The sequence below is a fragment of the Hemitrygon akajei genome, chromosome 15 (assembly GCF_048418815.1).
Source record: "Hemitrygon akajei chromosome 15, sHemAka1.3, whole genome shotgun sequence".
In the NCBI taxonomy this organism is placed as follows: domain Eukaryota; kingdom Metazoa; phylum Chordata; class Chondrichthyes; order Myliobatiformes; family Dasyatidae; genus Hemitrygon; species Hemitrygon akajei.
This window is the reverse complement of record NC_133138.1, coordinates 56,578,107-56,600,684: the sequence shown is the minus strand read 5'-3', so window position 1 is coordinate 56,600,684 and position 22,578 is coordinate 56,578,107. Positions and strand designations below refer to the sequence as shown.

At 41.9% G+C, this 22,578-nt stretch overlaps 1 protein-coding gene and 1 long non-coding RNA gene across 3 annotated transcripts in view; one reads left to right on the top strand and one right to left on the bottom strand.

The window, feature by feature from the left end:
- Positions 1-22,578, bottom strand: part of rnf44 (ring finger protein 44) — a 158,712-nt gene that overhangs the window by 85,188 nt on the left and 50,946 nt on the right. The window lies entirely within an intron of this gene.
- Positions 168-19,886, top strand: LOC140739369 (uncharacterized). Its single transcript, XR_012101613.1, has 2 exons — positions 168-449; positions 12,457-19,886. It is a non-coding gene; the product is annotated as an uncharacterized lncRNA (long non-coding RNA).

The following is a 22,578-nucleotide window of genomic DNA, read 5'->3' as shown; positions in this document are numbered from 1 at the left end:
TAGCTTGCTTGCGTTGAATTTGACTACGACATACAGCGCGGCTGATTGACAGCCCACAACGCGAGCGAGGAGTTCCAGAGAGATTGCGGATGGTCGGCAACGTGTACGGCTCTAATAGTAGCTCCACCTTACTAGGACTTCTGTAAAATTGATCAGGCGAGATGTTTGGATGTCTGTACCAATGAGTCATGTGCCTCAGTCTGTGACAAGCCGGGTGAGTTTGTTGAGATTACTTCAAAGTCGTGTTTACCTTTGCATTGAAACATTTCCTTCAGTCGTGCAGAGGAATAACAGCAATACAAGTGGGAGGCACTTATTTTGAAGAAGTGGCAATTAAGCTCGAACATCTGATTTGCACATGGGTTGGTCCCATTGTGTTGCTTCCTGCAACTCGAAGACGACACAACCTCTTGAAATTGACATTACATCGACTTTAAGCGTGTCCAATGGTGAGCTCGCATTGTTGAATTATATTTTATGCAATGGTTTTCAAAGCACATCCGTCGTTCATTCGCGATTCTCTATATCCATTGGAAACTACCGGAGAGGAGTTGGACGCTACGAGGCTTTACGACTGACTACGAGCAACCTTAATTTATGTTTAGTGCCCTTGTAGTAAATCGTCCTAAAGCGCTCGTTATCAAAGATTAATACGACATTTAAAGAAATTAGGACGGAAGGAGGGAGGGGAGTTTCGGGGTGGGAGTTACACAACTGAACGTCTTGATAGCTAAAGACATACACAGCAGCCATGGTCACATTAGGGCAGCAAAAATGCGTTTCCAGATCGGAGGAGATTACTGTGACTGCGATTATCACGATCTTGTAGGGATTTCAAAAAAACAACCAACATTTCAAAATATCAGAGCATTGTTAAGTTCATAATCCTATGCACAGGTGCAACGAAAAACTTGTAGCATTCACAAAAAAATATAAATTAGACACTTTTTACAAAAAACACAGCTAGAGCAAAAAATTAAACCCATTTTAGTGTAACGTGGTCGCTATTGCCAAATTAAGGGTTATGCCAGTTGGTTCAAGAACCAAATGATTGAAGGGATGGAACTGTTCTTGAGCGTGCTGATGTGGTTTCTGTACCTCCTGCTCAATGGGAGCCGGAAGAAGATGGCAGAGGCTGGGTGGTGAGGATCTTTGCTTGAATTACCATAACCAGAGCACAGGGGTTTTGAGTGCACAGAACTCAAACAAGCAAGAGTTTTGGATGAGTTTATGGAGGCTGCTTAGCAAAGTATGGAAATACCTAGTCAAAGATAAAAGGCATGGAAGCGATCCCCCCCCCCCCCCCCCCCAGCCGCCAAAAATTGATTGAGGAAGAAGATGAAACAGGTCATGCAAAAGATCCTGGTGATGGAGAGGATATGTGCTCTAATAATTATCCCTAGCTAAAATGTATACTGAGTTTGTAAACAGCCTTTTCATCCGTAATTGTTGCCAGGAGTACTGTCTGTAGCAGGAATTGAAGACCATATCTTTAGTTTTCCAGATGTTTTATTGGAAGAAACTTCAATAGCTTCATTGCTATAAATTAAACAAAACACATGTCTGGAGATGAAAGGGTTGAAAGAGTAAATAATTCAAAATACAAAACTTTATCTTACAATAAAACACATGCTGACACAGAAATTTTACCACTTTGCGCAGAACAGAATGATTTGGTCATGAGCCTGAGGTTTAATTTTCATTTAGTGTCTGTGGCATCAACGTCATTGAATGGTCCCCTTGCATTCCAATTCTACCGCTGCAGATGCACTCAGGAAAATAGTAAGTACGTCTGGGAGTGAAGCTTCAGTTTTTGCGAAGGGGAATTGTAGTTTAGGAGGTGAATGGTTCATTATTTTAAAAAACAAGCAAGATATTGAGTTTAAAAAAAACCTATGTAAGTGAAAGTCCCAGCACTTGACATGGATTTGCTTTTGGAGATTCCCTTAAAATCAAACCGCTGCTGTCAAAAAAAGTCTTGTTCTGAGTGTCCAGCAACAGGTGCACTTCAGAACAATGAGAATTAATTTTTTTCAGCTGTCATCTAAAGGGGTGTTATATGGAGAGAAATTTGATGTCCAAAATTCTTCATTAGCATAAATACTGTTTGGACTGTTCAGTTGAATTTCTGGTGCTTTTTGACTTGGAGGTTATTGTAATTGAGTTTCTTGTTGGGAGCAGGGGAGGGGAATCTGTTTTGTTGTCATTGGAAACAACAAAGAAGACATGAGATTCTGCTCTCCTTCCCTCCTCCTCCAACACCCCACCCCTCAAAGTTGTAGAAAGGACAAATCCAAAAGATTTGCCTTTTAAAGTTCAAAGTAAATTTATTATTAAAGTGTATATGTCACAATATACAACATTGATATCATTGTTACGGATCTACTCAATAAATCGATAAAATAATAACCATAACAGAATCAAAGAATAACTGCATCAACTTGAGTGTTCAACCAGTGGGCAAAGCACAATAAACTATAAATACAAAAAAGTAATAATTATAAACAAATGAGCAATAAATGGAGAACATGAGATGAAGAGTCTTTAAAAGTGAGACTATAGGTTGTGGGAATATTTCAGGGATAGGGAAATTATTTCAAGAGCCTGATTGTAATAACTGTTCCTGAACCTGATGGTGTGAGTCCTAAGGTTCCTGTACCACCTTCCTGATGGCAGCAGTGAGAGGAGAGCATGCCCTGGGAGGTGGGGGGGTCTCTGATGATCGATGTTGCTTTCAGAGAATGGCACGTTGTGTGGATGCGCTCAGTGTGGATAGGGCTTTTCCTGTGATGGACTGAGCTGTATCCACTGCTTTTTGCAGGATTTTCCATTCACGGACAGTATGTTTCCATACCAGTCTGTGATACAGCCAGTCAATATACTATTCACTACACATCTATACAAGTTTGTCAAAGTTTTAGATGTCATGCAGAATTTTTGCAAACTCCTAAGGAAGATGTGCTGCCATTCTTTCTTCGTAATTGCACTTGTGTGCTGTGTCTCTGCGATAATAACACCGAGGATTTTGCTGACCCTCTCCACCTCTCATTCTTCAATGAGGATTGGCTCACGGACCTCTGGTTTCCCTCTCCTAAGTCAATAGCCAGCTCCTTGGTCTTGCTGATATTGAGTAATATGTTGTTACTCTGGCGCCACTCAGCCAGATTTTCAGTCTCCCTCCTATATGCTGATTCATCACCTCCTTTGACGGTGATGTCATTAACCTTCAATATGGCACTGGAGCTGTGCTTAGCCACAGAGTCATAGGTGTAAACTGACTAGTGCAGGTGGATGAGCACAAAGACTTGTGGTGCAACTGTGTTGATAGAGATCTTGAAGGAGATGTCCTTGCCAATCTGAATTGACTGGGGTCCTGCAAGTGAGGAAACTGAGGATCCAATTGCACAAGGAGGTATTGAGGCCCAGGCCTTGGAGCTTACTGATTAGTTTTGAAGGGATGGTGGTATTGAATGCTGAGATGATGTCGATAAAGAGCATCCTGAGGTATGTGCCTTTGCTGTCCATATGTTCCAGTGTTGAGTGAAGAGCCAATGTGGTGACATCAGCTGTGGACCTGTTGCTCCGGTAGGCAAATTGGAGCGGATCCAAGTTGCTTCTCAAGCAATGGTTGATGTTTCATCATCAATTTCTCAAAGCGCTTCATCTCTGTGTATATAACTACTACAGGATGATAGTCACTGAGGCAGGTCACCACGTTCTTCTTAGGCACTGGTAAAATTAAAGCAGGTGGGTGCCTCTGGCTACCATAGTGAGAATTTATCAGTGAATGGTCCAGCCAGTTGATCAGCACAGGTCTTTAGTATCTGGCTAGGTACCATGTCTGGGCTGGATGCTTTTTGTTGGCTCGTCCTCCTGAAGGCTATTCGCACATCGGTGTCGGAGACCGAAATCACAGGATCATCGGGGGCTGTGGGAGTTTGTGATGGTTTTTCATGTTTTGACAGTCAAAGTGGGCATAGAAGGCATTGAGCTCATCTGGAAGCAAAGCCCTGCTGTCGCCTATGTCACCTGATTTAACTTCATAAGAGCTGATGGTATTCAAGCCCTGGCACAACTGTAGAGTATCCTTTGTTGATTCCAGTTTAGTCTGGAATTGCCACCTTAACCTGTGAGATGGCTTTCCAGAGATCGTACATGAACCTCTTGTAACTTCCTTGGTCACCAGACTGGACTAGAATGTATCCGGTCTGACCCATAGCAGATTATGGATCTCATGGTTCATCCAGGGCTTCTGACTGAGGAAGACTGAATGATTTTTATGGTGACGCACTTGTCTACAATTATTTTAATCAAGTCCATGATAACCATAGCGTATTCATTCAGATCCACAAATGAGTCCTTGAACCGGGCCCAGTCCACCAACTCAAAGCTATCACATAGCCACTCCTCTGCCTCCTGCGACCACCTCTTTGATATCCCAATCTTTGGAGCTTTGCTCTTTAGCCTCTGCCTGTGTGCAGGTAGGAGAAAAACAGCTAAGTGATCAGATTTCCTGAAATGCAGTCTGGGCACGGTATGGTGGGCATCCCTTATCCTGGTAAAACAGTGATCTCGTGTGTTAGGCCTCTGGTGCTACACATTATATGCTAATAGTAACTGGGCAGGGTTTTCTTCAAACAAGCCAGGTTGAAGTCCCTGACTATGATTTGAAATACACTGGGATGAACTGCTTCTTGTTTGGAGATGGGATCGTGCAATATCTCGAGCGCTTGATTATAGTCTGCTGCTGGTGGTGTGCAACCTGCAGTCGGGATCATGGAGGAGAAACCCCTAGGTGAAATGGGCGGATGGCATTTGATCATTGGGTATTCAAGGTTGGGGGGGGGGGGGTGGGGAGGAAACATGACTTTGACAAAACTGTCAGATCGGAGCACCAGAGTTCATCATGAAAAACGCACCTCCACCTTTTGCCTTTTTCCGAATCAGCAATTTGATCCATCCAGTAAGTTGAGAAGCCTTGTGGTCTGACTGCTGTACCTGGCATGCCCTGAGACATAGAATACAACAATCCCTCATTTCTCTCTGATACAGCAATCTTGCCCTCAGTTCCTCAATTTTGTTCTCCAGCGACTGCACATTTGCTAACAAGATGCTGGGTAGAGGGTGCCTCTTCCCTCTGCGTTTCAGCCTAGGTTGGAGTCCTCCCCTCTCCTCCTGCCTTGCTTCCGGCCATGGCAATGAACTTCTGTCCATTTAAAGGCGCTGCTTCTGCTGAGTCCCACAGAAGATCATGAAATCTGTAGATCATTAAATTGTTTTAAAAGTACATTGTTTAAAGTGAAATTACTTAGTGAGAGTAATTTGAAAGATGCAGCTAGAAGTATTTTCCGCAGCCCTCAGACCGTCACCGTGGTTCACCAGCACCATCTTGATTGTCACTTAGTTATTTTAATGCTGAATTGGTTCCGTTCTTGGGAACCAGCATGGAGCAGCAAAGGAAAGCACCAGAACCAGCATGGATAAATTGAGTTGCTGTCACTTCTGAGAAAAGTAATAAGAAATTCAAGCTGTGTACTGGATAAAGTACCCAAATACTAAAAGGGATCTGCATGTTTGCTTTCACTTGTTTCATAATCTCATTTTGGGTTTAAAGTAGTTCTCAGCGGATTTGCAAATTAGTGCATAAGATTAATAACTATTAAATGTTGTCATTTCATTATATGGTGCATTCTGGAATCGGCACTACCAGCAATGAAACCAGATGGCCAGAAATGATGTTTATTTTTATATGTACACATCTTGGGGGAGAAGATGTACTAAGGTAGATTAGTACATGATCAAAGGTTTGGTGAAAGAGGTGATATTAAAAGTGGGCCCCGAGGGAAGTATGCTGTTGTCTTAGTGATGGGATAATGCAAAGGAAGGCATGCTTCACTAAATTGATGGCAGGGGCCACGGGAAAGTGGTGTAAAGTGCAGAAAATGGTTGAAAAATCAGAAACCAGAATATCTTGTCAGAACTACCGAATGGTGGTTAGATGTGAATTGTAATTAGAGGTCTGGTCTCAAGTTTGTACTGGGGATGGAAGATGATTATCTGAAATTTTCTGGGAACTAATAGGGACAGAGGCTTTTTCTTTTCGTGCTTTGTGGATGTCAGTGGCAAAGGCAGCGCTTGCTTTTCAACCTCAATTAAGTGGCTTTTTCAGGGAGCTGTAATGAATCAACATTGTCATATCAGGATTAACATCACTGGCTATGATAAAATTGTTGTTTTGCAGCAGAAGTGCAATGCAATACATAATAATATAGACTATAAATTACAATCAGAAGTTCATATTTTAAAAAGAAAATTTAGTTAAATAAGTAGTGCAAGAAGAGACTGGAAAAATAATGAGGTTGTATTCATGGGTTCATTGCTCATTTGTAAATTTGTTGGCAAAGGGGAAGAAGCTGTTTCTGAAACATTGAGTGTGTGTCTTCCTGCACCTGTACCCCCTATTCCCTCCTTGATGGTAGCAGTGAGAAGAGGGTAGGTCCTGGTAATGGGGTCCTTAATGATGGATGCTGCCTTTTTTTATTTGAGGCATTACCTTTTGAAGGTGTCCTGGATGCTGGGGAGCCTAGTGCCCATGATAAAGCTGGCTGAGTTTACAATTTCCTGCAGTCTTTTCTAATCCTGTGCAGTGGCCCCTCTGTACCAGATGATGATGGAAACACTTAGAATGGTACATCTGCAGAAATTTGAGAGTATCTTTGGTATCATGCCAATTCTCCTCAAACTTTTAATGAAATATAGCTGCTGTTGTGCCTTATTTGTAATTGGGCCCAGGGTAGATCCTCAGAATTTGATAACCAGGAACTTAAAACTGTGCACTCTTTCCACTTCTGATCCCTTGATGAGGTGTATGTCTTCCCTCACCTTCCCTTTTCTGAAGTCCACAATCAGTTCGTTCCTTGGTCTTACTGCCATTGAGTGCAAGGTTGTTGCTGCAACACCACTCAACTAGCTGATCTTTCTCACTCCCACACCTTCTCGTCACCATCTGAAATTCTGCCAATAGTTGTGTCATCTGCATATTTTCAGATGCTGTGTGAGCTGTGCTTAGCCACACAATCATGGATATAGAGAGAGCAGAGCAGTAGGCTAAGCATGCATCCCTGAGGCGTACCAGTGTTGGCTGTCAAAAGGAGGGGATGTTATTTCCGATCTGCACTGACTGTGGTTTCCCTGTTAGGAAGTCAAGGATCCAGTTGCAGAGGGAGGTACAGAGGCCCAGGTTTTGGAGCTTGTTGATTAGAACTGAGGGTATGATTGTGTTGAATGCTGAACTATAGTCAATAAACAGCAACCTGACATAGGTATTACTATTGTCCAGGTGATCAAAGCCTGAGTGGAGAGACAGATTATATCCGCTGTAGACCTATTGTGGGGATGGGCAAATTGCAGTGGGTTCAGGTTGTTGCTTAGTCAGAAGTTGATTCTAGCAATGACCAACCTCTCAAAGCACTTCATCACAGTAGATGTGAGTGCCACTGGGCGAAAGTCATTGAAGCAGCTCACCCTGCTCGTATAGGGCAGTGGTATGACGGTCACCCTTTTGAAGCAGGTGGGAAACTCTGACTGTAGCAGTGTGAGATTGAAGGTGTCAGAACCCTACCAGGTACACCATCAGGGCTGATGCCTTGTGGGGATTCACTCTCTTGAAAGATGTTCTGATGTTGGCCTCAGAAACGGAGCTCACAGGGTCACCAGATGCTGCAGGTATTCACACACATCCAGCTTTAGTAAAGTTGATAGTAATATTGTTACAGAACAAGGATTTCCATGCAGTGGATTTGACATGGCTGCTCAGTGCAGAGGGAATTTAATGATCCAAAATCAATGAATCATTGAAGCAAGCAGGGGCAGTTTGCACTTATGCGTGCCACAGTCACAAGGAGACACCAGATTGCTTAAAGGGAGAGTTTAAGATAAGCGAGTGGAGGCAACCGGTACTTTCTAGGTGCCACAGTTCACAAGGAGACATTGGATTGTGCATCATTTGATATTTAGCAAGGACCAATAAAAAGAGGTTGGGTTTAAGTGGAGTTGCCATTGTGTGAGTGGACCAGTGTTAGTGTGGGGAGATGTGATTTTCGCTTATCTAGGCTTAGGAGAGGTGTATGCTATACATAGATATTTCATTCTTTACTCTTTATTTCTTTCTTATGGCACACGTAAAGCAGTGGGGATGCCAGACAGGATACAGAAATATTCCTCTCGCAGGAGGTGGGAAGGCAGGGAGACCTCCAGAATCCCAGACAACATAACTTGCAGGAAATGCATCCAGCGGCAGCTTCTAACAGACTGTTAAAGAGTTAGGTGCGGATCATTTGGAGTTGATGGACAGGACATACTGGGACCTAGTTACACCCTAGATGTGGGACACAGGTAATTGGGTGACCATCAGGCAGGAGAAAGGGGGTGTGCAGGCAATGTGGCCATTTGACTTGCAACAGGTATACCTGTTTGATGCTGTTTTGGGGGGAGGGGGGGATGACCTAGCAGAGGAAAACCACAGTGGTCAGGTCTCTGGCACTGTGTCTCACTCTGTGGCTCAGAAGGGCATGGATCAGCACGTAGCCATTAATGAGACTTGGCTGTAGGAGGGGCAGGACTAGCAATGTTCCGGGGTTCTGTTATTTAGACATGATAGAGAAAGAGGGATTAAAGGGGGGGGGGGAGGGGTGGCATTACTAGTCAGGGAAAATGTTACAGCCTAGCTCATTCAGCAAAGAATGGGGAGATTGTGAAACCCCATGGCCAGAACAGGGAATAAGAAAGGTATGACCACGTTAATGGAATTGTGTTATAGACCACCCACCAGTACGCAGGATTTGGAGGAGCAATTTTGTAAAGAGATTGTAGACAGTTGCAAGAAACATAAGGTTGTGATAGTAGGTGATTTTATCTTTCCACTTATGGACTGGGTATTATTGGAGTGTAAAAGTTGCATTGTTTGCTGTGTAACCAAAACTATGTAGTCAGCTTTGAACTTGCTATTTGCTATGTATGTATCCAATTTAGTAGGAGAATGAAATCTTAAGAATGTAGAAGACAATGGTGTGTTAAGGAGAGGTAGCTAAGAGATGTAGATTAGAACAGGATTAAGTCAATGGGTAGAAACAATAGTGGCGGATGTACTTGTGATACGCAACTGTAGACCGATTGGATATGCTAATGCAACTAAACCAGGAGATTGCTATTAAAAATGCTATGTACAAGGATCGGTGGGCAATCAGCGACTAGCTCAATGACTGTCTCAGCTTTGATTTGCAAATTTTAATACTTCTTGAAGTATCTTCTGCATCTCCTGGTCGTTTGTGGGGCACGAGAAACCACGACAGTATCCCAAATTGTAAAAGGGCTGAGTTGGAAAGAGTTTGTCAAATGTGTTCAGAAAAGTTTCTTTAATCAGTACATACAAGTCCCAACTCGAGAGAATCTGATACTAGATCTCACATTGGGGAATGAGACAGGGCAGGTGACAGAACTTTGCATCTAGTGATAACGATTCCATTAAGTTTCAAGATTACAGAGGAGGTGGTGTTTCCTGTTTTGAGGCAAATTGGGGTGAATAAATCCCCAGAGTCTGACAATGTGATCCCTCAGACCCTGTGGGAGGCTAGTGCAGAAACTGCAGGAGCCCTAGCAGAGATTTTAAAAACAGACAGCCACAATGTGATGCCAGAGGATTGGAGGATGGCGGAACAAGAATAAGCCAGTAAAATGTAGGCCAGTGAGCCTGACATCAGTAGTGGCAAAGTTATTGTAAGTTTTACTAAGCAACCAGATATGTATGCAAGTATTTGGATAGATAGGGTCTGATTAGGGATAGTCAAATGGCTTTGTGCATGGTAAGTCATGTCTAACCAATCTAGTAGCTTTTTGAGGAAGTTATCAGGAAAGATGGTGAAGGCAAGACAGTGGATGTTGAAGGTAAGGCATTTGACAAGGTCCTGCATGGGATGTTGGTCAAGAAGGTTCAATTGCTTGGCATTCAAGATGAGATAGTAAATTTGATTGGACATTAGCTTTGTGGGAGAAGCCACAGAGTGGTGTAGGTGGTTGTCTCTCTGACTGGAGGCCTGTGAGTGGTGGTGTGCTGCAGGGATCGATGCATTGTTGTTTGTAATCTGTATCAATGATCTGGATGATAATGTGGTAAACTGGATCAGCAGATTTGCGGATGACGCCAGGATTGGGGACGTAGTGGACACCTGGGAAGGCCATCAAAGCTTGCAGCAGGATTCTGGACCAGCTGAAAAAATTGGCTGAAAAATGGCAGATGGAATTTAATGCTGACAAGTGTGCAGGGTTGTACTTTGGCAGGACCAACCAGGGTTGTTCTTGCACAGTAAGTCCTAGGGCACCAAGGAATGCAGTAGAACAAAGGGATCTGGAAATACAGGTCCATATTTCATTGAAAGTGGCATCACAAGTAGATAGGATTGTAAAGAAAGCTTTTGGCATATTGGCCCTCATAAATCAATATACTGATGACAGGAGTTGGTATGTTATGTTGAAATTGCATAAAATGTTGATGTTGAGGCACAATTTGGAGAATTGTGCCTAGTTTTCATCACCTATCTACAAGAAAGATGTCAATAAGGTTGAAGGAGTGCACAGAAAATTTACAAGGAAGTTCCTGGCCCTTGAAGATCTGAATTGTAGGGAAAGGTTGAACTGGTTGGGATTTGATAAATTATGAGGGGTACAGATAGGGTAAATGCATGCAGATTCCCCCCCCCCCCCCACTAAGGTTGAGTGAGACTATCACCAGAGGTCACAAGTTAAGGTTGGAGAAGAAATGTTAAAGGGTAACATGAGGGGGAGCCTCTTCACTCAGAGGGTGGTGGGAGTGTGGAACGAGCTGCTTGCGGAAATGGTGGATGCAGGGTCGATTTCAACATTTAAGAGATAATTGCATAGGTACATGGATGGGAGGGATATTGAGGGCTAAGGTCTGGGTGCAGATTGATGGGCCTAGCAGGCAGATTAATAGTTCAGCACAGACTACATGGGCCAAAGGGCCTGCTTCTGGGTTTCAGTGTTCTATGACTATGATTTTTAAGGAGATGAGAGCAATGGAACAAGGAAAGTAGCAGTGGACTGGGGTAAATTTCAAGGTGTGATTTGGCAAATGCGATGATGACTTTCTATTCTTTGGAAGAGAGTGGGGAGGAAGTCATACTCTGTCAGAGCACTACCGCAACTTTTCAAAGTCTAGATTGGCCCACAATGGTCTCAGGGTCTTCGATGATAGACCGTATTGCTTTAGCATGAGTGGATATTTTATGGGGAAGCGCAGAAGCTGTGATTGTTCAAATGGTGGGTGCATCAAGTAAGCAGTGGGATGCAGTTTGACAGAAGTATCTCGTTTAAAGGCAGACTGGATAGAAAGGTGGGAGAATGTTCTTGGCGGTTAAAGTTGCTCTACATAAACATCCATTGAAGAACCTTATGCTGGGACCTTTAATTGCAAAAGATACACATCATTGTGAAGGTTTTTTAACATTAGTTCGTGAACTAATGCCTGATGTGAATGGAACAAATTTGTATATTGGTTTGAGACTGCAAAGAATTTGAGAGCTTGGTCAAGTGTGTGTATGTACACACTTATGGGGGGTGGGGTCCACTATTTTAAAATGTTTATTCACAGTGAAAGGATTGTTTTGAATTTTAGTTAAGATTTGAGGCTAATCAAGGACAGCTTGACCGCGAGATAGGGTTCTGAATGATAGAAAATAAACTTGCTCTCGGTGGTGATAAAAGAAAAGACAATATGTGGTGGGCAATAACTGAAATGGGTCCAGGTTATTAAACTTTAAATTTCCTGAGGGAAGACAAATGGCTATTTATTGAAGAAAATAAATGATGCTGTGCACACCCAGAATCTCTTGGTGATTTAATAGCTGTTCCTTAATCAAAGCAGATTGGCAGGTTATTCTAGGTCTTTAACAAAACTACTGTGGAATTATGATGCACAAGGGTCTAACATCAGTGACTGAACATTCAGTTAATGAAACTAAAAATAGAAAATGCTGGAAACCCCAGCAGGTTTTAGATGCATCTTCAGAAAGTGAAGCAGTCAGTGTTGTGACAAAGGGTCATGGACATGAAATGCTATTTCTTTTCCACAAATACTAACTGACTTGCTAAACTTTTCCAGCATTTTTTCTGCTTTCTAATTTTTTTTCTTAGAGCAGTCTTGTTCCTATTGGCTGCTGCTGTCTGGGCTTGTGGGAGAGTTTAGAAATTGTGTGTGTGGAACTAAGCATAAACTTCAAGACAATGCACGCCAACCTTGGGCTTGCTGATAATTTGGTCATCCAATTCCATATTGGCAGGTTCCCAATTGTTCTCCAAAGCAGTGTACGACTCTAATTAAACTTTTCAGAACATAAGAACAGCCGTCCTCAATTTTTTAATATCATCAAATGTGTTTAACAGATGCGAGTTACTGATGAATTCCTCCACATTACATCACTCACATTTTCATCATCAGCGTCTGCCAATGGACAAGTAATACGATCTCAAGCCAGAAAAAAACTGATGACTTAAACTAAAATACTTTGAACAGTGGCGCAAGCTTGAAAGGTACGTAGTCTTGACCATCATCATCAGAGTTTTAGGGGAACTAAAACCAAAAATGTTGTGAAACCCATCTGTCGTAATTGACTTGATATCAACCTTCATCAGTATAATACATTCACTTTCAAGTTCAGTGAAATGCTGGTACACTGAATTCTCATTCACCATTATTTGTATTAATTTTAGGTAATTAATTTATTTACTTAAAAACAAACCTTTGAACAAACCAGAGCTTGTAATTTCATGAAAGCTTTATTGGTCTACTGAGCTACATTTAAAGCTTCAGAGGGCAACTTTGTGAAAGTTGGAGATTGGAACATCACATCTTGGCAGCTTCTGACACACTTTGGCCCCCAGTCACTGCTGGGGATGTGTGATCAGCCTTATGGGGAGTGAACCTTATGGAAAGCATCTGGCCCTGATGGTGTCCCTGGTTGTACTCTTGGACCCTGTGCAGATCAGCTGAGGGGGCATTTCCTGACTATTTTAACCTATCATACTTCAATCTGAAGTTCCCACCTGCTTTTAGAAGACAACTATCATACCAATACCCAAGAAAAGCAAGGCAACTTGCCTTAATGACTACTGTCCAGTGGCTCTGACAGCCACTATGAAGTGCTTCGAGAGACTGATCATGGAACACACTGAGTCCACCCTCTCAGACAACCTCGACCTACTTCAATTTGCCGATTGCAGAAACAGGTCTATGGCAGATGACAATTCCCTGATCTACACTCATACTTGGAGCATCTGGACAGTAAAGTCTCCTATGTTGACTCGGGTTTATTGACTACAGCTTGGCCGTCAATGCTATAATTCCAAGCAAACTTGTCTCCAAACTCCTAGACCAGGGACTCAACATCTTCTTTGCAATGGGATCCTCAACTTTCTGACCACAGACCGTAATCAGTAAGCATAGGCAGCAGAACCTCAAACATGATTATCCTCAACTATGGTGCCCCACAAGGCTGCATCCCCTGCCTCCTACTCTGCTGCCTATACATACGTGACAGTGTGGCCAGATTCTCCTCCATCTACATATTGGCAGGTGATACCAACTTAGTGGGCCATATCTCAAATAGTGATGAGCCTGAGTATGGATAAGTGATAGAGAGCCTAGTGACATAACCCCGATCTTTCACTCAATGTCATTGAAACAAATGAGCTGGTCATTGACTTCAGGAAGTGGAGTGGTGTATATGCTGCTGTCTAGATCAACGGCACTGAGATAAAGAGCTTCAAGTTCTTGAGAGTGAACATCACCAGCAGCCCGTCCTAGTCCAATCATATTGAAGGCATCACCAAGAAAGAACCTCAGTACCACAACTTCTTCAAGAGGCTGAAGAAATTTGGCATGCCTGTTTTGACCTTTCCCAATTTCTATTCAATGCAGCATTCCGTCTGGGTGCATCAAGGCTTGGTATGCTAACTGTTCTGCCTGTGACTGGACCTGACTGTATTTCCTGCTCACTCAGTAAAGCATCCAGCATAATCAAAGACCCACCCAACCAGGACATTTGCTCTTCTCTCCATTCCCACTGAGCAGAAGATGCAAAAGCCTAAAAGCAGATGTCACGAAGCTCAAGGACGGTTCCTATTTTATTGATATAACACTTTTCAATAGTTCCCTAGTACCATAAACAATTGACCCCATAATCTACCTCATGACATTGGAATTTATTATTTACCTGCACTGTATTTTTGTGGCTAACACTTATTCTGCATTCTGTTATTGTTTTCCCTTGTGTATGATCTTACTGTGCTGTTGCAGTGAATTCATCTGTATGAATGGCATGCAAGACTGTACCTCAATATATCTGATAGTAGTAAACCAATTTACCAATTAGACAGTCCATGAAAGCGAGGCTAGTTTCTATAACGCGGACACAACGCTGTACAGTTTTTGTGTGGTCATGAGCAGAGCAGTTGCCATATCAAACTATAATGCATCCAGATAGGATGTTTTCTGTAGTGCATCAATTGAAAAAAAAAATTGGTGAGGTCCAAATTTCTTTAGTCTCCTGGCAAAATGGAGGTTCTGCTGAGCATTCTTGGCCTTGGCATCTCTATGTTTGGACCAGGACACGCTATTGGTGATGTTCACTTCTGGGAACCAGAAGCACTCAATCCTCTAACTTCAGCACTGTTGTAAACATGAGCATGTGCACTCTTTTTCCCACCTCACCTTCTCACTTCCTGAATTCAATGACCAGCTCTTTCGACACAGTGTGTTACAGTGGCCACAACCATGGGACGATCTCAATAAGTGATCTCCATTCAAGATGTACAGCATGACAGATTTCTCCACCCAGACAGAGGAGAATGTTTGCAATTTTCTACCCAAGAGGCTCTAGAGATGTGGCTGAGTATATTAGGGCTGATCACCAGATTCTCAGCAAATAAGGGAACTATAGGATTGCTACAGGAGGAAATGAATAGCTTACTCCAGTTTCTATTTCTGTCCTTTTATTTAAAAAAAAGTTACAGAAACACTTCTACACTGTCATTTCCTGGAATTTGGAAATAACGTTGGTATTATTTTAGGACTGAACACTCTCACCATAGTCAAAATAAACAATTGCAAAATCAGGAGCAGGAAGAGTCAGCTGCAGATCTCCTGGATCCTTTTTCAGTTGTATTTCTTGTAATTTTAAAATATTGAGTAGATCAATTCAGATTTGTAAAACTATTAATTTTAATATTTCTGATATTGTAAAAATTAATTTGTACAATAATGAATTTCAAGCTCAATTTGATTAGATGTAGTCAATTAATCCTTGGGAGTTCTCTGCCGTCACATGGCTACAGTTTACGTCTCATCTCAGACGGGCATTAAGTTGGCACTGAGGAACTGAGTGTATAATCAGCAAAAGTGAAGCAGCGTACCTGGATGCTTGTGTCATTGTGGTATGCAATTCTAATCGAGGTAGCTTGAAGCCTTTGTCATGGTGACCTGCCTCAGTGACTACTGTCTGGTAGCACTTACAGTAATTGTAGTGAAGTGCTTTGAGAGCACAGTTTTGTCTTGAGGTGACCTGGATCTGCTTTGATTTGCCTGCTGCTGCAATAGGTCAACTGCCAATGCAATTTCTCTGATTCCTCACTGTTCTGGACCATTTGAACAACATGAAACAGGCTTTTGTTCATTGATAACAGCTTAATGTTCAATACAAACATTCCAACCGAATTTGTTATCAAGCTTCAGTACATAGGCCTCTGCATCTGGATCCTCAACTTTCTCACCACAAAACTCTATGAGTGAGAACATTAAGAACATAAAAGATAGGGGCAGGAGTAGGCCATCTGGCCTGTCAAGCCTGCTCTGCCATTCAATAAGATGATGGCTGATCTGGCCATGGACTCCTCTCCACCTACCTGCCTTTTCCATATCACCCTTAATTCCTCTACTATGGGGAAAAAATGAGGACCGGTAACAACGTCTTCCCACTGACCATCAACAAAGGTGCACCTCAAGGCTAGATGCTCAGCCCCCGCTCTACTCCCTATAAACATGACTGTGTGGCCAAGCACAGCTCCAATGCCAGCCATAAATTTGCCGATGACTTCACAGTCAGTAGACAAATCACAGGTGGTGATAAATCAGCATACAGGAGCAAGATAAGACATCTGGTTGAGTGGTGCTGTAACAACTCACACAGCATCTGTAAACCTAAAGAATTGATTGTTGCCATCAGGAAGGAGAAGTGGGGTGAATGCACACCAACTCGACACTGGATTGGTATGAGAGAGAGTCAGCAGCTTTAAATTCCTGGGTGTTAACCTGTGCCAGACCCAGCACATAAAGGCAATCACAGGAGGGTGTGCCAGCATCTTTACTTTCTTAGGAGAATGGTCATGACATCAAACACTAGCTAGCTTCTACATGTGTACTATTGAAAGTATCCTGAGTGGTTGCATTGTGGTTTGTACAGCAATTCAAAAGCACAGGGATTAAAGAAGCTGCAGAGAGCAATGAGCTCAGCCCCACATATTAAACACTCATCCCTCCCTGCTGTTGGTAGTATCTGCATGAAATGCTGCCTAAAGGCGGCAAACTTCTGTCCTTACAAATCCTCACCATGAGGCCATGCCATCTTCTCACAGCTACCATCATGCAAGAGGTATGGAAGCATGAAGTCCCACGCTACCAAGTTCAGGAACAACTACTTCCCTTCAACCATTCTATCCTTGAACTAACTTGCACAACTCTAATCACTGCTTAGTAGGACAACTCTTTGATTGAGTGGTGTTTATAATGGACTCTCTTTTGCCCTGTATTCATTCTTGTGGGGGAAAAATGTACAGTTTTTAAACGTGAGATTCTGCATATGCTGGAAATCCAGAGCAACACACAAAATGCTGGAGGAACTCGGGTCAGGCAGCATCTATGGCAATGAATAAACGGTCAACTTTTTGGGCTGAGACTGGATAAGCCTTCTCCAGTGCTGCTCTTCAACTCTTCCTGTGCTGCATTGGTGCTGCTTCATGCACCAATGCTGAGCTCATCAATTTCATCAACCTTGCCTCCAATTTCCACCCTGCCCTTCAATTCACTTAGTGCATTTCTGACCCTTATCACCCTTTTCTTAGTCTCTTTGTCTCCATCTCTGGAGGCAAACTGTCCACCGATATATTTTATAAACCTACACACTCCCACTGTTATCTTGTATTCCTCTTCCCACCCTGTCTCCCGTAATAATGCTACTCCCTTTTCCCAGTTCTGTTGCCTGTGCCGCATCTGTTCCCAGGATGAAGCTTTCCAGGACATCAGAGATGTCATCTGTCTTCAAAGAAGAGTGTTTCCCTTTCTCCAATTTTCACTTTCTGCAAGGATTGCTTCCTCCCTTGTCCATTCATCCCTCTCTGCTAATCGCTCTCCTGCAAGCAAAAGAAGTGCTATACTTGCTTGTTAATCTCCTCCCTCGCCTCCATTCTGTGCCCCAAAACAATCCTTCCAGGTGAGGCAACACTTCACCTGTGGTCCGTTGGGGGTTGTCTACTGTACCTGGTGCTCCTGATCTGGCCTTCTCTACATTGGTAAGACACAACGTAGATTGGGAGACCATTTTGTCGAGCATGCTCATTCCATCCACAAAAAGCAGAACTACCCGGTGACCAACCATTTTAATTCCAATCCCCATTCCCATTCTGACATGTCATTCCATGGACTCCTCTACTGCCACTATGAGGCCACTCTCTGGTTGGAGGAGGAACATCACATAATCCGTCTGGGGTAGCCTCCAACCTGATGGTATGAACTTTGATTTCTCCAACTGATTTTTCCTCGTCCCCCTTCAATTCCTCACTCTGGCCCCCTTCTTATCTCTTCTCCTCACCTCCCTACAACCTCCCTCTTGTACCCCTCCTCTGTACCTTTCTCCCATGGTCTACTCTCCTATCAGATTCCTTCTTCTCCAGCCCTTTACCTTTTCCACATCTCACCTCCTTGCTTCTTTCTTCACCCCCTCCCCCCACCCACCTGGCTTCACCTATTGCTTTTACCTTGTACACCTTTCCTACCCCTCGCCGTCTCCTTCTGAATTTTTTTTCCAGTCCTGACGAAGAGTCTTGGCCCGAAATGTTGACTGTTTATTCATTTCCATAGAAGCTGCCCAACCTGAGTTCCTCCAGCATTTTGTGTGTGTCACTACAGTTTGTTTTTCTTGTGAATACCACTTATGATGCTGTTGTAAGTTAGTTTTTCATTGCGCCTGTCCATACATGTATTCTGCATACAGTATGACAAAGTTGACTTTGACTGTTCATTCATGCGTATATAATCCTTCAGTGCTCTAGCTCATTTATATCATGAGTGCCTTCAATGCAAAGCCACAGGCAGGTCACCAACTTCAAAGTCTTTGGAATGGTGATTAATGTGCTAGTTGTACCAGCAACTCCCACAGTCTGTGAAAAGATTTTAACAAAAATCCATTTCTGAAAATATAATTTCCTCCTCATTTTACTCTGGTTAACAATCCCAGCACATTAGCTAAGCAATTACTCTATATTTGATTGTAGTAATTTTTGGCACAACTTTTGCTGGTGCTCTAATAGCCATTGATTTACCATGTAAATTCCATGTGTTAACTTTAGTGGAAAGGTCAGTGATTTGATATTTGGAGTAAAATGTTGCTCTTCCACAAATTTAGACTAGAGTAATCAAAGCCTGTTGCAGCAAATATCAGTGCCCCCAGTGCCCATGTAGTAATCACTTCGAAAACAAAAGTCTAAATATTTTCCTGATGAAGTGAATTACCACACTTGTTACAAAAATGTTATCTTGTGTCAGTGTTGAAACAAAATTCAATACTAGATACCGCTGAAGTAAAATTGTTAAATTTAGCTTGAATTGTCCTTGCCTTCACGTTATTTCATTATAGTTTTTACCTAAAACCATTTTTCTGAAGCCCGATTTGCCTTTACATGGGAAAGCAGATTTGACAATATAAGCTGTAAACATATTCCCCAGCGAACACTAATGACATCTAAACTTGCTCAGTTATAATGCCCCTCTCAATTGCTAATATTACATCTGCTTATTTTTCTAACAAAAGCCAGGGGGCATAGAAAATAAATCAAATTAAACTTGGACTATGTTTTTCTTTTAAAATAAGCACAAGGCCAAGCAGATAAATATATCAACTATTATTTACACGTGCAAGTTTGTGTTCTGTTTTACTGTGCAGCTTAAAGTGAAATTTAAACTATTTAGGAACTTGGACTTTAACGATGAGCTAAGAGAAAATCTTTTGCACTTCCGACATAATCTAACTTAAAACATTAATTCCTGATACTTTGACACCCAAAGAAGGTCAAGGTTGTCATAAGTGCAAACACATAGAAGATTTCTCTATGTATTTACTATTACTATGCTTCAATTAAAGAATTAATCAGCTTTATAACAAATTTGCCTTCTTGTAAAACTAAAAAAAATCATAATAGACACGAGACTGCAGATCAGAATCAGGTTTATTATCACTGACATACTTTTGATAATGTTTCACTTTCCAATACTGACCTGTATGAATCTGAAATGGTTTTATATTAGAGAACTTTTGAATCCATTCACAGTTGAATAAACGGAATATATCATTACTGATTTTTTTTCAGAATTTTAGCAGTCTGTAATCCATAAAACCAAGTCCATGCTGTTCTCCACTTTGATTTTTTCTAGTTTTGACAAGATAATTTTATTTAAAATTTAGATGAAATAGTATTAAGTACTGAAACTATGTAGAATGCCTGTTGTAATATTTTCACTGAACATTTCAATAAAGTTGAATGCTGTATATATGTATTTGCACATGAAGTGCTTTCAAAGTGTTACTGATCAGGGCCAGCAGGGATGTCTCGCTACATACACACTTAAAGTAAGTCAAGGTGCTCTTCTAGGATAGGTAGAGAGCAAATCCTACTTCTTCATCTTGGCATAGATGATCAAAAATGCTGAAAAACTCTAATGGAAGTTCTTTATTTACTTTTCAATTCCAGGTGGAAGCTGAGTTTAATACATAAAATTGCTAGATCAAATTTATAAGAAATGCAGAGTTACTTCAATGTAATGAAACAAATTTCAGAGAACTTCATTTTGTTGTTGATGAATTGTCAGAGTCGTAGCTTTCTAGGAACATTTTAAGTGGAAAGGTAGGTAGAGGGCAATGTTCCCTCTAACTTTTAGTAGTCTATGTGCGCAAAAATCTTATGTTGTACAAATTTTTTTCCTGTGACTAAAGTATGTGGCACTGAATTCACACATGGCACAGTTTATGTAGGTTTACAAAATATTTGACATAAAACTGCACAGAATAACAATATTTAAGTCACTCAGTTATTTTTTCTCTCTCCTGTCTTTGACATTTACCCATTCTTTGTAAACTCTATCTAGACTAATAGAACTTCCATCCAATTGATAAGCTTTTGATTCTCATTAGGTGAATGTCATTTGTATATGTTAAACAGTTTCTCAGCTTGTTTTTGAGTTGATTCGTTAGGCTAAGACCTCGCTCACAGTTCGCACTAGACACAAGAAAGTTTCCCCCAATGTCCATCAACTGTGCAAGGTCGCAAAACTGTTCATTTTTAAGTACAAATGCCACCATTTGAGCAAAGTTTGAAATCAGTTTGGATTTAATTTTTTCTTGCACAGAAAATATGAAATCATTAAGGTTTAAAGTGAGGTTATCCACTTTGGTAGCAAGAACAGTAAGGCAGATTACTCTCTAAATGGAGTCAAGTTAGGAAAAGGGGAAGTACAACGAGATCTAGGTGTTCTTGTACATCAGTCAATGAAAGCAAGCATGCAGATACAGCAGGCAGTGAAGAAAGCTAATGGCGTGCTGGCTTTTATAACAAGAGGAATTGAGTATAGGAGTAAAGAGGTCCTTCTGCAGCTGTGCAGGGCCCTGGTGAGACCCCACCTGGAGTATTGTGTGCAGTTTTGTTCTCCAAATTTGAGGAAGGACATTCTTCCTCCTCTTCTTTGTGGTGGCGTGTTGGGGAGGAAGCATTAAGAAGAGGGACGCCTCACGTCTTAATAAGCTGGTAAGGAAGGCGGGCTCTGTCGTGGGCAAAGTACTGGAGAGTTTAACATCGGTAGCTGAGCGAAGGGCGCTGAGTAGGCTACGGTCAATTATGGAAAACTCTGAACATCCTCTACATAGCACCATCCAGAGACAGAGAAGCAGTTTCAGCGACAGGTTACTATCGATGCAATGCTCCTCAGACAGGATGAAGAGGTCAATACTCCCCAATGCCATTAGGCTTTACAATTCAACCGCCAGGACTTAAGAACTTTTTAAAAGCTATTATTAATGCTTTTTGAGATAGTGATTTAGATGCATATCATATTTTTTTTACTGAGTTAAGTATTGTATGTAATTAGTTTTGCTACAACAAGTGTATGGGACATTGGGAAAAAAAAGTTGAATTTCCCCATGGGGATGAATAAAGTATCTATCTATCTATCTATCTATCTATCTATCTATTCTTGCTATTGAGGGAGTGTAGCGTAGGTTAACAAGGTTAATTCCCGGAATGGCGGGACTGTCATATATTGAAAGATTGGAGTGACTGGGCTTGTATACACTGGAATTTAGAAGGATGAGAGGGGATCTGATTGAAACATATAAGATTATTAAGGGATTGGACACACTGGAGGCAGGAAGCATGTTCCCGCTGATGGGTGAGTCCAGACCTAGAGGCCACAGTTTAAGAATAAGGGGTAGGCCATTTAGAACAGAGATGCGGAAGAACTTTTTCACCCAGAGAGTGGTGGATATGTGGAATGCTCTGCCCCAGAAGGCAGTGGAGGCCAAGTCTCTGGATGCATTCAAGAGAGAGGTAGATAGAGCTCTTATAGATAGCGGGGTCAAGGGATATGGGGAGAGGGCAGGAACGGGGTACTGATTGTGTATGATCAGCCATGATCACAGTGAATGGCGGTGCTGGCTAGAAGGGCCAAATGGCCTACTCCTGCACCTACTGTCTATTGTCTATTAAACTGTCTAACTATTACAGTATTTTCAGTTAGAAAATCATGATATTTTAGACTTTGATCTCCTCTGGGTTTGATTGTTTTTGCTGTTGCTCATCTGCACTCAACCGTAACATGCATAGCACTCCTGTAACGGGTAATGACAGGTTCTGTTGCCTGAGCTTTTGTACGCCATCCAAATGCAATTTACTTGCCAAATGACGCTTCAAAAAGTCAAGTTTCCAAATATCATCCCACTTCTTTCCACTAGCAAAATCTCCAGCAACTTTCGCATCATGACAATACAAACAGATAACTCCAGTTTCCGAATCATACATAAATATTTCTGGTAGCTGAACGTTCATGACCTCATAAGCTTTTAGTGTAGCAGTTTCTACTATTTCGTTAAGCCATTCAACTTTAAACAAATTTGCAGTTCTTTTGCGCTTCACGCCCTTCACTTCTTTTGAATTCGACATAGCTTATTAAGTTTTTATTTGAAAAAAAAA